Raw genomic sequence first — 12,960 nt, 5'->3', positions numbered from 1 at the left:
ATTTAAGGCTGAGATAGATTGATTCAGTTGGGGAAAAGATCATCAAACCTATTGATCCTCCAGTTGTATGTCTTATTCCCATTTTTAAATGTTTGAAAATTGGCCTACTTTGTATACAAGTGTGAAAAGGTAAACTAAACATAATTTTTTTTCTCCCTTTGGATCAACATCATTGAACCTATAGGCCAGACAAAGTCTTTATGCAAATAAAGAGGAAACATCATACATTGCGATACCTCTGATCTATTCAGTTTACACTGGCCCTATAATTATTGATTTCATCTCTTTTTCATTTATATATTTTCAACAAGGTGATAAGACAGAATCAAATCTGATGGAACTTTGGAATTTTGCTTAAAGTCTGCTAATTTGATGTGTGTTGCCTCTTGTGCCAAGTCCACTTATTCCCACATTATTACGTTGTATTTGGTAAAGCATGTTAAAAATAGAACTTTGTGGAGCTAATCTGGAATGACAAAGATACAATAATAGGCTACTTTTCTGAAATTTTACATAAAATATGTTGAATGAAAACTGAGCTCCAAGGAATTACATATATAACTGCCGTTTGCTAGACTCCTCATGATCTGTTGTGTGCTAGACTGCTGAAATTATTGTTTGTTATTTGAAACTCATAACAGGCTGGAGGTAAAAATGACTATTATTTATGTTTGTACTTGTATTATCCCTATTGAACAGGAAGAACTAAATATAAGCAAATTGTTGCATTACTTTGAGGAAAGCTTACTTATGGAAATATGCATGCCTGTTTTAAAGAAATGGCTGATCCATTTTTAAAAATATCTATATGATTATAATAAAACAATTGACAAATGAAGGTTTGCTTTATTTTCTATATATTAAGTCAAGACAGAGGAAAAAAGAAATAACATACATTGCTATAACGCCTTCTATATTCCAAAGTGATTTTACTTTTGAAAGTGTAGGTATGGCTGTAAATTAAGATGCTTCTTTCCAATAAAAATCTTCTTAAACTCTAAACTGTATGAAAATTGATGAATAAATAATCTGTGCATAAAGAACTAACTTATAAGTCATAAACTCTACATTATAGCCATCAGTATCCTTTAAATCACACCAGCTGAGTTATTGTTTTCTTTTTGTATAATTTATAATTTTTCTTTGTTCACTGCATGTATCAAGCTTTTCATTTGTTCTTACAACAGGTGGCTAGACATACAGATTTTATTTTTGATCAATAATAGTGGAGACATTTTGCTTTCTTTGACAAATCAATTGAACTTGATTTTTACAGTGTAACCATTTACGTGAAAAAGCAATCAGCCTTCAGTGTGGATTTCCAGTTAGTATGAGATAAATAAATTGGTTTAAATTTGAATTATACAAATAATTCTGACAAGCTAAAGCTTAAACTAAACATTTTGTTAGCACTGTTCCTTCCCCTTTTAGTGCTGTTGTCTCAAACATAATTCTTGATTGCATACCTACCCCAAATGAAACACACCACTTTGTCATTTCCCTATTTTGTTTGGTGCAATCTTTTAAATGTGAAAAAATGAACTAATTCAAACATTAATTGATTAAAATTTGTCGCTAGTCTAGGTGCAGTCAAATGTAACCAATTTTAAACTAATCACAATGTTGTGTTGTTGTGATAACCCAATATCACAATCTACTAACCTGTTCTTTTTCTACTTCACCTTGAAATGTAAATGTTTCTCTATAAATTAAGCAATTTTGAAGAGCTAATTGAATTCAACAAACTACATATTTTGATAAAACAAAGGGAAATCTCTTCTGTTTATTATTTAATATAGTTCACACTGCTACTGCACCAGTTCATAGAAAAGCAGTTGGTGGTATAAACTCTATGACTTAAACAAAAAAATAGATTTGTTTTGTCAACAAGAATTATATCCTGCATGGAAAATTTTCTTCATAGTGTTTACTTAACATATCAATTAGATTTTTGAGTTCGGTGTACAGAATATGCTGTCAAAAAAGTATATAGAATGCACAAACAATTTTATGTTTTCACATCGTCACATATTTTGTTTGATAGATGTTAGCTATAATACAAGTGACAAAAGGTTTTTTGGACAGCGTTTTCAAAACATGTTGAAACTGAGGTTATGAGTCTGTGGGATCTGAAAACCCTGGGAAGAAAAATTAAAATAGGATGCCAGTGATCTTCTGACTTTCCCAAGAATAGGATTGAAGGAGAGTAAATACATTTCTCAGATCTGTTGGGTAAATTACTAAGAAGTCATTTATTTTTTGGGAAATTTCTCAGATCTGGTGGGGAAGAGTTATGTTATATTTTCTAATCAATATGTTCAGAGATGTTAGTACACATCTTGGAAGCAGACAGGACATGAACTCAGGGTTCCTGGCTCAGTGGGAAGAAGTAAGAATTGTCAAGTGGGTGAAGTTGTTAAGAACCCAATTATTGCAATTTTAACCTGAGTCCTGGGTATTACAGCCAGAAAAGCTGTATCTTGATTTGTCAGCAGGGTCAATGAGGAGAATGCACAGCAGAAAGAGTTTCTTCAATAATCCGACAAGCTGTGAGTCTGATCAGTTACAGTGAAGAATTTTATTGAATTCAAGAATTGGTGATTGAGATACTGCTGTTCAAAGCACTTTGTTTCAGAGTGCGAATTCATTGTTTAATAGGTAATTGGTAATTTGAAATCAGATTCTTTTTCTGCTCGCGAGATTGTATTGTTTTGAATGTCTAATTGCCCTTGAGGTCATAATGAGTTGCCTGCTTGAACCACTTAGACCAAGCAGCTTTTAGAAAGGGGGCCAAGTTTCTAGTGCCATGATGTTCTCACTCAAAATGAAGTGTATTTTGGGGGTATCATTGAAGTGGGGTGATTGAGGTCACAGGCTTAGAAGTTACTATCAAATGATCCTTGACATACATAGATGGTGTATACTGCTGTTAGTATGTGGCTGGTGGAAGGAGTGAATATTTAAGATGCTGGATAGGATGCCAATCAAATGGATTTCTTTTGGTTGAATCATTGTGTGTTTTGGTTGTGTCAGACCCCAGGCGATGCTCCCTAAGTTATTTTGATTCCAAATGGGATATCCTAAATTATCAATCTTCTGGGTAAGGAAGAATGAACTGATAGCCTTTATTCAATGGGCCCTGTAGTTGGTTGCAGCAAAGTTAGTTTATGAAGGAACTCCTCCCTTTTGGACAACCACCTGATGAAGGAGCAGTGGTTCGAAAGCTAGTGCTTCCAAATAAACCTGTTGGACTATAACCTAGTATTGTGTGATTCTTAACTTTTTTTTAGATTAGATTAGATTTACAGTGTGGAAACAGGCCCTTCGGCCCAACAAGTCCACACCGACCCGCCGAAGCGAAACCCACCCATACCCCTACATTTACCCCTTGCCTAACACTATGGGCAATTTAGCATGGCCAATTCACCTGACCCGCACATCTTTGGACTGTGGGAGGAAACCGGAGCACCCGGAGGAAACCCACGCTGACACGGGGAGAACGTGCAAACTCCACACAGTCAGTCGCCTGAGTCGGGAATTGAACCCGGGTCTCAGGCGCTGTGAGGCAGCAGTGCTAACCACTGTGCCACCGTGCCGCCCACCTGCCACCGTGCCGCCCCTTTGTAAACCCCAGTTCAACACTGGCATCTCCAAATCATCCCTTTTGGATAGTTTTCTTCCAGACCAGGTGAATTTATATTTTGAAAGGAGACAACTTAACCAGACTTGTGTGGCTAACAAAAGAGTGGGTTTATTAGTTCTGATAATAATGCAACATCTGTATATAGATTAGTATTAAAAGAGGAGTCCATAAAAAATAAAAGCTAAAAATAAAAATTATTCAGATCACTCTTTGAGTCATTCATAAAGACTGGATAGGAAATCTTTGTGGCAGTTACAAAAGATCTTTGGATGCTTGTCCACAGATCCCTAAAGATGACAGGATAGGTTAATAAGGTAGTTAAGAAATTAGTTAAGCAGGACATTTGCCTTTATCAGCCATAACATAGATTCTAAGAGCATGAAAGCTTTATTAATCTGTATAGGTTTCTGGCTAGACTGCAGCTGGAGTAATCTGTGGAGTTTTGGCTTCTTGTACAACAGGAATTATGTGATTGCACTGGAGGGTTTGCAGACAAAATTCACCAGAATGTTGCCTGGAATGGAGCAGGTCAGCTATTAAATTCAGGTTGTTCTCTTTAGAACAGGGAAGGCCAAGAAATTCATGTCAACCAGGGGTTCTAAGGTTATAGAAAGCACACGTTCCCATTAGTTGAAGGATTGATTACAATGGTCCATAATTACAACAGTCCTGAAAGGCAGGAAGTTTAGAGTGGATTTGAAGAAGGGCTTTACTTTGTCCAGAGAGTGGTGGGAATCCAGAATGTTTTGCTGGAGGATAGTTGAGGCCAGAAATCTCATAACCTTTAAAAGCTAATTGAGGTTTTTGAGAAGATTTGTCGCTTAGGTTGTGGATGTGATTGTTGGTTTGCCTGACGAGCTGGTTGGTTTGTATGCAGATGTTTTGAAAAGCACTTGGTTTCATGCTTGAAATGTCATAACATTGAAGGCTATGGGCCAAGTACTGAAAAGTGGGACTAGTGCAGATTTAGAGTAGCTTTTTGTTGGTACAGACTTAATGGTACAAAAGGTCTCTTTTGTACTGTATGATCTATGATTCCATGGTAAATGTTGGAGTAGGCTCGAGGACCTGATTTGCCTATTTGTGCTTTGAGTATTTACATTTTTATTGTCACAACTACAGATGTCAAAAGCTTTAAAAGGGATTATCTATGACCTCTGAGCTTCCTAGTGTCCTTCCAAAAGATGTGGTTCAATGATGACTGGAGGTAAGCATGCCAGGAGCAGTACCAGACAAACCTAAAAATGAGGTGTTAATGCAGTGAAACTACAAAATCGGACTATTTACATGCTAAACAGCAAACGCGGTAAATCATAGACATAGATAAATGATGCCACAGCCAAAGATCAGATCTGAGTTCTTCTGTCCTGTAACATCCAGTAGTGAATGATGGTGGGCAATCAGACAACTCATTGGAGAAGGAGGTTTCACAAATATTCCCATCTCAAGATGAGAGAGCCCAGCATATCACTGAAAAGGAAAAAACTGAAGCATTCATAAGAATCTTCAGTTGGAAGTGCTGAATGGATCAGCACTTGGCTTTCTTCAAGGATTTTCATCATCACAGGTGCTCGTCTTAAGGCAATTTGTTTAGCTCCACGTGATATCAAGAAACAATGGAGGCATTGGCTATTGCAAAGGCTGTGAGCTTTGACAATATTCTGACAATATTACTGAAGACTCAAGCTTCACGACCTGCTACAATTAAGCTCTTCCAGCACTGCTACAACACCAACATCAATCTGACATTGTGGAAAATTGACCAATTATGTCTGTACCCAAAAACCAGGGCAAATATGACATGGCCAATTACTGCCCCATCAACCTACTATTGATAATCAATGAAGTAATAGACAGTGTCATCAATAATGCCAACAAGTAACACCTGCTCAGCAATAACCTACTCTTTAACACTCGGTTTGGGTTCTGCCAGTGCCACATAGCTGCTGACATCATTACACTCTTAGCTTAAACATGGACAAAAGAATTGAATTCCAGAGATGAGGTGAGAGTACAGCCCTTAACACCAAGATTGCATTTGAACAAGTGTGACCAATCAGTGGAAAAACTCTGATGACTGGGGTTATACGTGGCACATAGAAAAATCGCTGTGCCAACTGGTTGAAATGTAGGGTTTGGGGCCTAGCTTTACTCCTCCTTTCCCTTGTAAAATTGATGTGTTATACAGCTGTAAATGTTAACGGTTTTGTAATTTGTTTAATAAAATAAAAAAAAGGAAAAAAAATCGCTGTGCTGGTTGAAGCTCAATCATCTCAAATCCAGATAATATTGCAGGAGTTCTTCGGGGTGGTTTCCTTGGCAGAACCAACTTCAGCTGCATTATTGGTGACCTTTCCTCCATCACAAGGTCAGAAATGGGATGTTTGCTGATGACAACACAATGCTAGGCACCATTCGTGACTCCTCAGATACTAATTCAAATTAAATAAAATAGCAACAGCTTTACATACATTGGAAATCATCAACACAGCAGAAACATTGGATCGGACAGAAAATGTTGATTATAAATTGTGAGGATGATAGTGTGGAACACCGATAAGATGTTGGATAGATGGCAGGTGAAGTTCACCTCAAAGAAGTGTGAAATGATGATCTTTGATCGACGCAAGAGCTATGAAAGACAAAAGAAAATGGAGGTTACAATTCTAAAAGGGGTGCAGGATGGGAGGGATCATAGTGTACTTGTGGACAGATCATTGAAGGTGGTAGACTGGTTGGGAGAGTTAGATAATAAAGCATAGAGTTTTGTTGGCTTTACAAATAGGGGCACAGAATACGACAACAAGGTGGTGATGTTGAACTTGGGCAAGACATTTGCTAGTCTCAACTGCAGTATTGTATATAGTTATGAGCCCCACATTATAGGAAAGATGTAAATGCATTAGAGAGAATACAGCAGTGATTTACAAGAATGGTTTCAGAAATGAGAAACTTAGTTATGAGAATAGATTGAAGAAATTGCGATGGTTCTCCTTGGAGAGAAGGAGGCGGAGAGGAGATTTGATAGAGGTTTTCAAAATTGAATGGGTTGGACAGAGTAGATAGGGAGAAGCTATTTTCATGTGTAAAAATAAAAAAAAAAATGAAAGGGGCTATATTTAAATTGACATGCCAATGAAGAAAGGGTGAGGTGAGAAGACTCTTTGTCACACCGTGAGTAGTTAGGAAATGGAGTGCAGATGATTATTTGGATAGAAATGGTGTGCAGTTATATGGAGAAAATGTAGGAGATTGGCACTAGGCAATAAAACCCCTGCAGACACAATAGGCCAAATGACCTTTTTTTTTGCACGATAACAATCTGTGATTCTGAATCTGAAATATGAACATTTGTTCTGATCATGTATTTATGCAGGAATGACACTTTTCAGGGAATGAACATCATTCCAGGAATGAAAAGATACCAGACAAATTGGTAACAAAAATGCACATACATGTCATTAAAAGACCTGATTTGGAGATGCCTGTTGGACTGGGGTGTACAAAGTTAAAAGTCATACAACACCAGGTTATAGTCCAACAGGTTTAATTGGAAGCACACTAGCTTTGGGAGCATCGCTCCTTCATCAGGTGATAGTGGAGGACTCGATCCTAACGCACAGAATTTATAGCAAAAATTTAGTGTGATATAACTGAAATTATACATTGAAAAATTGATTGTCTGTTAAGTCTTTCATCTGTTTGAATACCATGATAGTTTCACTTCTTTCTTGTGTAAATCACAAAACCTTTTTTTAAAAAGCTGCATTCTCAGGTTAGCTGTTAACAATGGTAATAGCTAGACAATATGTTGAAGGTGTTAGCCCCCTGTGTTCTCTGTCTATGCCATGATGTTTAGATTGATTCTAATCTTAAAAAGTGAGATAATGGAGTTTTACATGAATTCATGGAGTTTTTGATCAAAGTACAGTGTAACCCTGCAAGTACAAATTCACCCCACAAAATATATGTGTGCACGTGGGTCTTTGTCTGTCTGTGTGCTTGTGTCTGTCTGGGTTGGGGTTGTGAGTGTGAGAAAGTGTATGTGTGTGTGTAGTGAATGTAGAGTGTCTTAAGTCTGAGAGTATGTGTGTGTGTGTGGTGCAATGGTGGTCACCTGCAATGTGACATGAACCCAAGGTCCCGGTTGAGGCCCTCCCTACGTGTACCAAACTTAGCTATCAGCCTCTGCTCGGCCACTTTTCCCTGCTGCCTGTCCCGAATTCCGCCTTGGAGGATGGTCACCCAAAGGTCCGAGGTCGAATGTCCTGGACCACTGGAGTGTTCCCCAACTGGGAGGGAACACTCCTGTCTGTTGATTATTGTGCAGTGCTCATTCATCCGTTGTCGTAGCTTTTGCTCGATTTCCCCAATGTACCATGCCTCAGGGCATCCTAGCCTGCAACGTATAAGATAGACAACGTTGGTTGTGTCACATGAGTACTGCCATGTACAAAGTGGGAGGTGTCCCCACGTGTAATGGTGGTATCTATGTTCAAACTCTGACACGTCTTGCAGTGCCTACTGTGACAGGGTTGTATGGAGTTGTCCTGAGACTGGGCAGCTCGCTACGAACAATGATCTGTTGAGGTTTTGCAGTTGTTTAAAGGCAAGTAGTGTAGGTGTGGGAAAAGTCTTGGTGAGGTGCTCATCCTCATTGATAATATGTTGCAGGTCACGAAGAACATGGCGTAGTTTTTCAGCTCCTGGCAAATACTGAACAACGAAGGGTATCCTGTCGGTTGCAACACGTGTCTGTCTCCTGAGGAGGTCATTACAGTTCCTTGCTGTGGCATGTCGGAACTGGCGGGTTGATGAGTTGGGTATCGTATCCCGTTCTTGTGAGGGCATCCCTGAGAACTTCCAGGTGTCCGTCACTTTCCTCCTCATCTGAGCAGAACCGGTATACGTATAGGGCTTGTCCATAGGGGATGGCTGTTTTAATATGTTTTGGTGGAAGCTGAAGAAGTGTAGCATTGTGAGGTTGTCTGTGGTTTTGCGGTAGTGTGGGGTCAGGAAATATATAAATGCCAAATTCATCAGCCGTCCCCACAAGGTAGAGCAAAACATCACCCATTCACAATGCAATGCCATCCAGGCTCTCAAAACCAATCACAACATTGTCATCAAACCAGCAGATAAAGGAGGAGCCATTGTCATTCAAAATAGTACAGAATACTGCAAGGAAGTGTACTGACAAGAACAACCAGGAACACTACAGGCAACTACCAGCTGATCCGACCAAAGAACACATCTGTGAATTAAACACATTGATCAGAACTTTGGATCCAGTCCTTCAGAATTTCCTACGCGCCCTCATCCCACGTACTTCTTGTGTAGGCGACTTCTACTGCCTTCCAAAGGTACACAAAGCAACACACCAAGATGTCCCAACGTGTCGGGCAATGGAACCCTATATGAGAATCTCTCCAGCTATGTTGAAGGCATCTTGAAACCTATTGTACAGTGGATCTCCAGGTTCTGTCACGACACTATGGTTTTCTTACAGAAACTCAGCACCCACGGACCAGTTGAACTGGAACATTCCTCGTCACAATGGACGTTTCCGCACTCTACACCAGCATCCCCCACAATGATGGCATCACGGCAACAGCCTCAGTTATCAAAACCAACAAGTGCCAATCTCCAAAAACCATTCTACAACTCATCCGCTTTATCCTTGATCACAACATCTTCACCTTTGACAACCAGTTCTTCACCCAGACACATGGAACAGCCACGGGGATCAAATTTGCACCCCCATATGCCAACATTTTTATGCACAGGTTTGAACAAGACTTCTTCTCCATGCAGGATCTCCAACCAACATTATTCACCAGGTACATTGACGACATTTTCTTCCTCTGGACCCATGGCAAGGAGTCACTGATAAAACTACACAGTGACTTCAACAAGTTTCATCCCACCATCAAATTCACTATGGATTACTCTAGACTATCCATCTCATTCTTGGACACATGCATCTCCATCAAGGATGGACACCTTAGCACCACACTCTACCGCAAAACCACAGACAACCTCACAATGCTACACTTCTCCAGCTTCCACCAAAACATATTAAAACAACCATCCCCTATGGACAAGCCCTACGCGTACACTGGATCTGCTCAGATGAGGAGGAAAGTGACGGACATCTGGAAGTACTCAGGGATGCCCTCGCAAGAACCGGATACGATGCCCAACTCATCGACCCGCCAGTTCCAATGTGCCACAGCAAGGAACCGTAATGACCTCCTCAGGAGACAGACACGTATTGCAACCGACATAGCACCCTTGGTTGTTCAGTATTTGCCAGGAGCTGAAAAACTGCGCCCATGTTCTTCGTGACCTGCAACACATTATCAATGAGGATGAGCACCTCACCAAGACTTTCCCCACACCTCCACTACTTGCCTTTAAACAACTGCCAAACCTCAAACAGATCATTGGTGGGTGGCACGGTGGCACAGTAGTTAGCACTGCTGCCTCTCAGTGCCAGAGACCTGGGTTCAATTCCCGACTCAGGCGACTGTGTGGAGTTTGCACATTCTCCCCCTGTCTGCGTGGGTTTTCTCCGGGTGCTCCGGTTTCCTCCCACAGTCCAAAGATGTGCAGGTCAAGTGAATTGGCCATGCTAAACTGCCCGTAGTGTTAGGTAAAGGGGTAAATGTAGGGGTCTGGGTGGGTTGTACTTCAGCGGATCGGTGTGGACTTGTTGGGCCGAAGGGCCTGTTTCCACACTGTAAGTAATCGAATCTAATCATTGTTCGTAGCAAGCTGCCCGGCTCTCAGGACAACTCCATACAACTCTGTCACAGTAGGCACTGCAAGATGTGTCAGAGTTTGGACATAGATACCACATTATGCGTGGGGACACCTCCCACTTTGTATATGGCAGGTACTCATGACTCAGTCAACGATGTCTATCTTATATGTTGCAGGCTAGGATGCCCTGAGGCATGGTACATTGGGGAAACCGAGCAAAGACTACGACAATGGATGAATGGGCACCGCACAACAAACAGACAGGAGTGTTCCCTCCCAGTTGGGGAACACTTCAGTGGTCCAGGATATTCGACCTCGGACCTTCGGTGTCCATCCTCCAAGGTGGACTTCGGGACAGGCAGCAGGGAAATATGGCCGAGCAGAGGCTGATAGCTAAGTTCGGTACACATAGGGAGGGCCTCAACCGGGACCTTGGGTTCATATCACATTACAGGTGACCACCATTGCACGATACACACGCACACTCGCACACTCGCACACTCGCACACTCGCACACAGACTCGCACGGACTCACACATATACACAGACGCGCACACAGACAACCACACACCTTTACAGGCACACACACTCCCACACTCACAAATTCATCCCCTCACAGACTTAAGACACCCTACACAGACACACATACACTTTCTAACACTCACAACCCCCAACCCAGACAGACACAAGCACACAGACAAAGACCCACATGCACATATATATATTTTGTGGGGTGAATTTGTACTTGCAGGGTTACATTGCACTTTGATCAAAAACTGCATGCATTCATGTAGAACTCTGCTATCTGACTTTTTAAGATTAGAATCAATCTAAACATCATGGCATAGACAGAGAACACAGGGGGCTAACACCTTCAACATATTGAGGTAAAAACAATGACTGCAGATGCTCGAAACCAGATTCTGGATCAGTGGTGCTGGAAGAGCACAGCAGTTCAGGGAGCATCCAAAGATGCTGCCTGAACTGCTGTGCTCTTCCAGCACCACTGATCTAGAACCTTCAACATACTGTCTAGCTATCACCATTGTTAGCAGCTAACCGGAGAATGCAACATTTTAAAAAAAGGTTTTGTGATTTACATATGAAAGAAGTGAAACTATCATGGTATTCAAACAGATGAAAGACTTAACAGACAATCAATTTTTCAATATATAATTTCAGTTATATCACACTGTAAATTTTTGCTATAAATTCTGTGTTAGGATTGAGCCCTCCACTATCATCTGATGAAGGAGGGACGCTCCCAAAGCTAGTGTGCTTCGAATTAAACCTGTTGGATTATAACCTGGTGTTGTACGATTTTTAAATTAAAAGACCTGAAAGCTTTACAGATAATGGATGTAATGCGTGTTCAAAAACTGATGAAAAAGGTTTATCTCTCCTTACCCAGGAAAAGATATATTTCCCATTGAGGGATTGCAGTGCACATTGAATCAAATGGGTCCAGTATTCACTTAAGTTTAGAACAATGCGAGGGCACCTGCTTGAAACATAAAATTATGAAAGGGCTGGATTTGGGGTTGGTGATTCCCCAGACTTTGAGAAACAAAGAATCACAGTCTTCGGGTTCATGAGAGATTATTTCAGACTGAGATAAAGAGAAATCTCTCTGCTCTGAGAGTGATGAATCAGTGAAATTCTCTTTCACAGAAGGTTTTGGAGGCCAAGTTATTAAATATATTTACCAAATAGGTGGTTGGCTTTAGAAAGACGAAAGACTTAACGATATGTGGAGAGAGTAGGATTGTGCTGTTGAGAAAGAAGATCAGTCAAGCTCACGTTGAATGGTGGAGTGGGCTTGACGGGCCAAAAAGGCCTGCTACCATTTTCTATGAAAGTGAGATGCACTAAAATTATCAGCTTGTTTATTAATAAATGATAATTTTCCTTGACTAAGTATGTTGAGTATCCATGTAACTTATAACAACAATTGATAAAGCATGCAATTTTTTTATGCAAACTGGGATTATTGGAACAATACATTTCTGCAGAGTGCACCAGCTTGCTTGCTGTCGTCACGCGGCCGGTACTTCCACTGGGACTTGCTTTTACTTTAGTTTATGGCAGTCATTAAATACATTACTTGAAAAGTTTCCTGCCACTTGAGGGGTAGAAGTCTCACTCTATACCAATTTATGATATGTCTGTTGAGTAGCTTCTTCCTAGCTTGTTGGCTAAGCGCTGAAGTGCGTTCTGGAGAGGAGTTATATGTAAAACTTTGCTCAAAGATCTACAATTACTGATGAATATAAACTGTACAGATAAATTAGGTACACAGTTAAAATTTTTCAGATGAGTATGTGAACTTGTCTCCTTTGGTTGGGAGAATAGATAAGTAAATAATGTAAGTGGAGAGGGATTGCAGAACTCTGGTACAGAAGGTTCTGGATGTCCTTGTCCATGAATCACAAATAAGTAGGATGCAGGTACAACAAGCAATTAGGAACTAAAGTAGAAAGTTGTTGTTTATTCCAAGGGCACAGAATATAAAGGTAGATAATTTTTGCTGCAGATGTATGGATGACATCTGG

The sequence above is a fragment of the Hemiscyllium ocellatum genome, chromosome 4 (genome assembly GCF_020745735.1).
Source record: "Hemiscyllium ocellatum isolate sHemOce1 chromosome 4, sHemOce1.pat.X.cur, whole genome shotgun sequence".
In the NCBI taxonomy this organism is placed as follows: Eukaryota; Metazoa; Chordata; class Chondrichthyes; order Orectolobiformes; family Hemiscylliidae; genus Hemiscyllium; species Hemiscyllium ocellatum.
Note: the sequence above shows the minus strand (reverse complement) of the source record.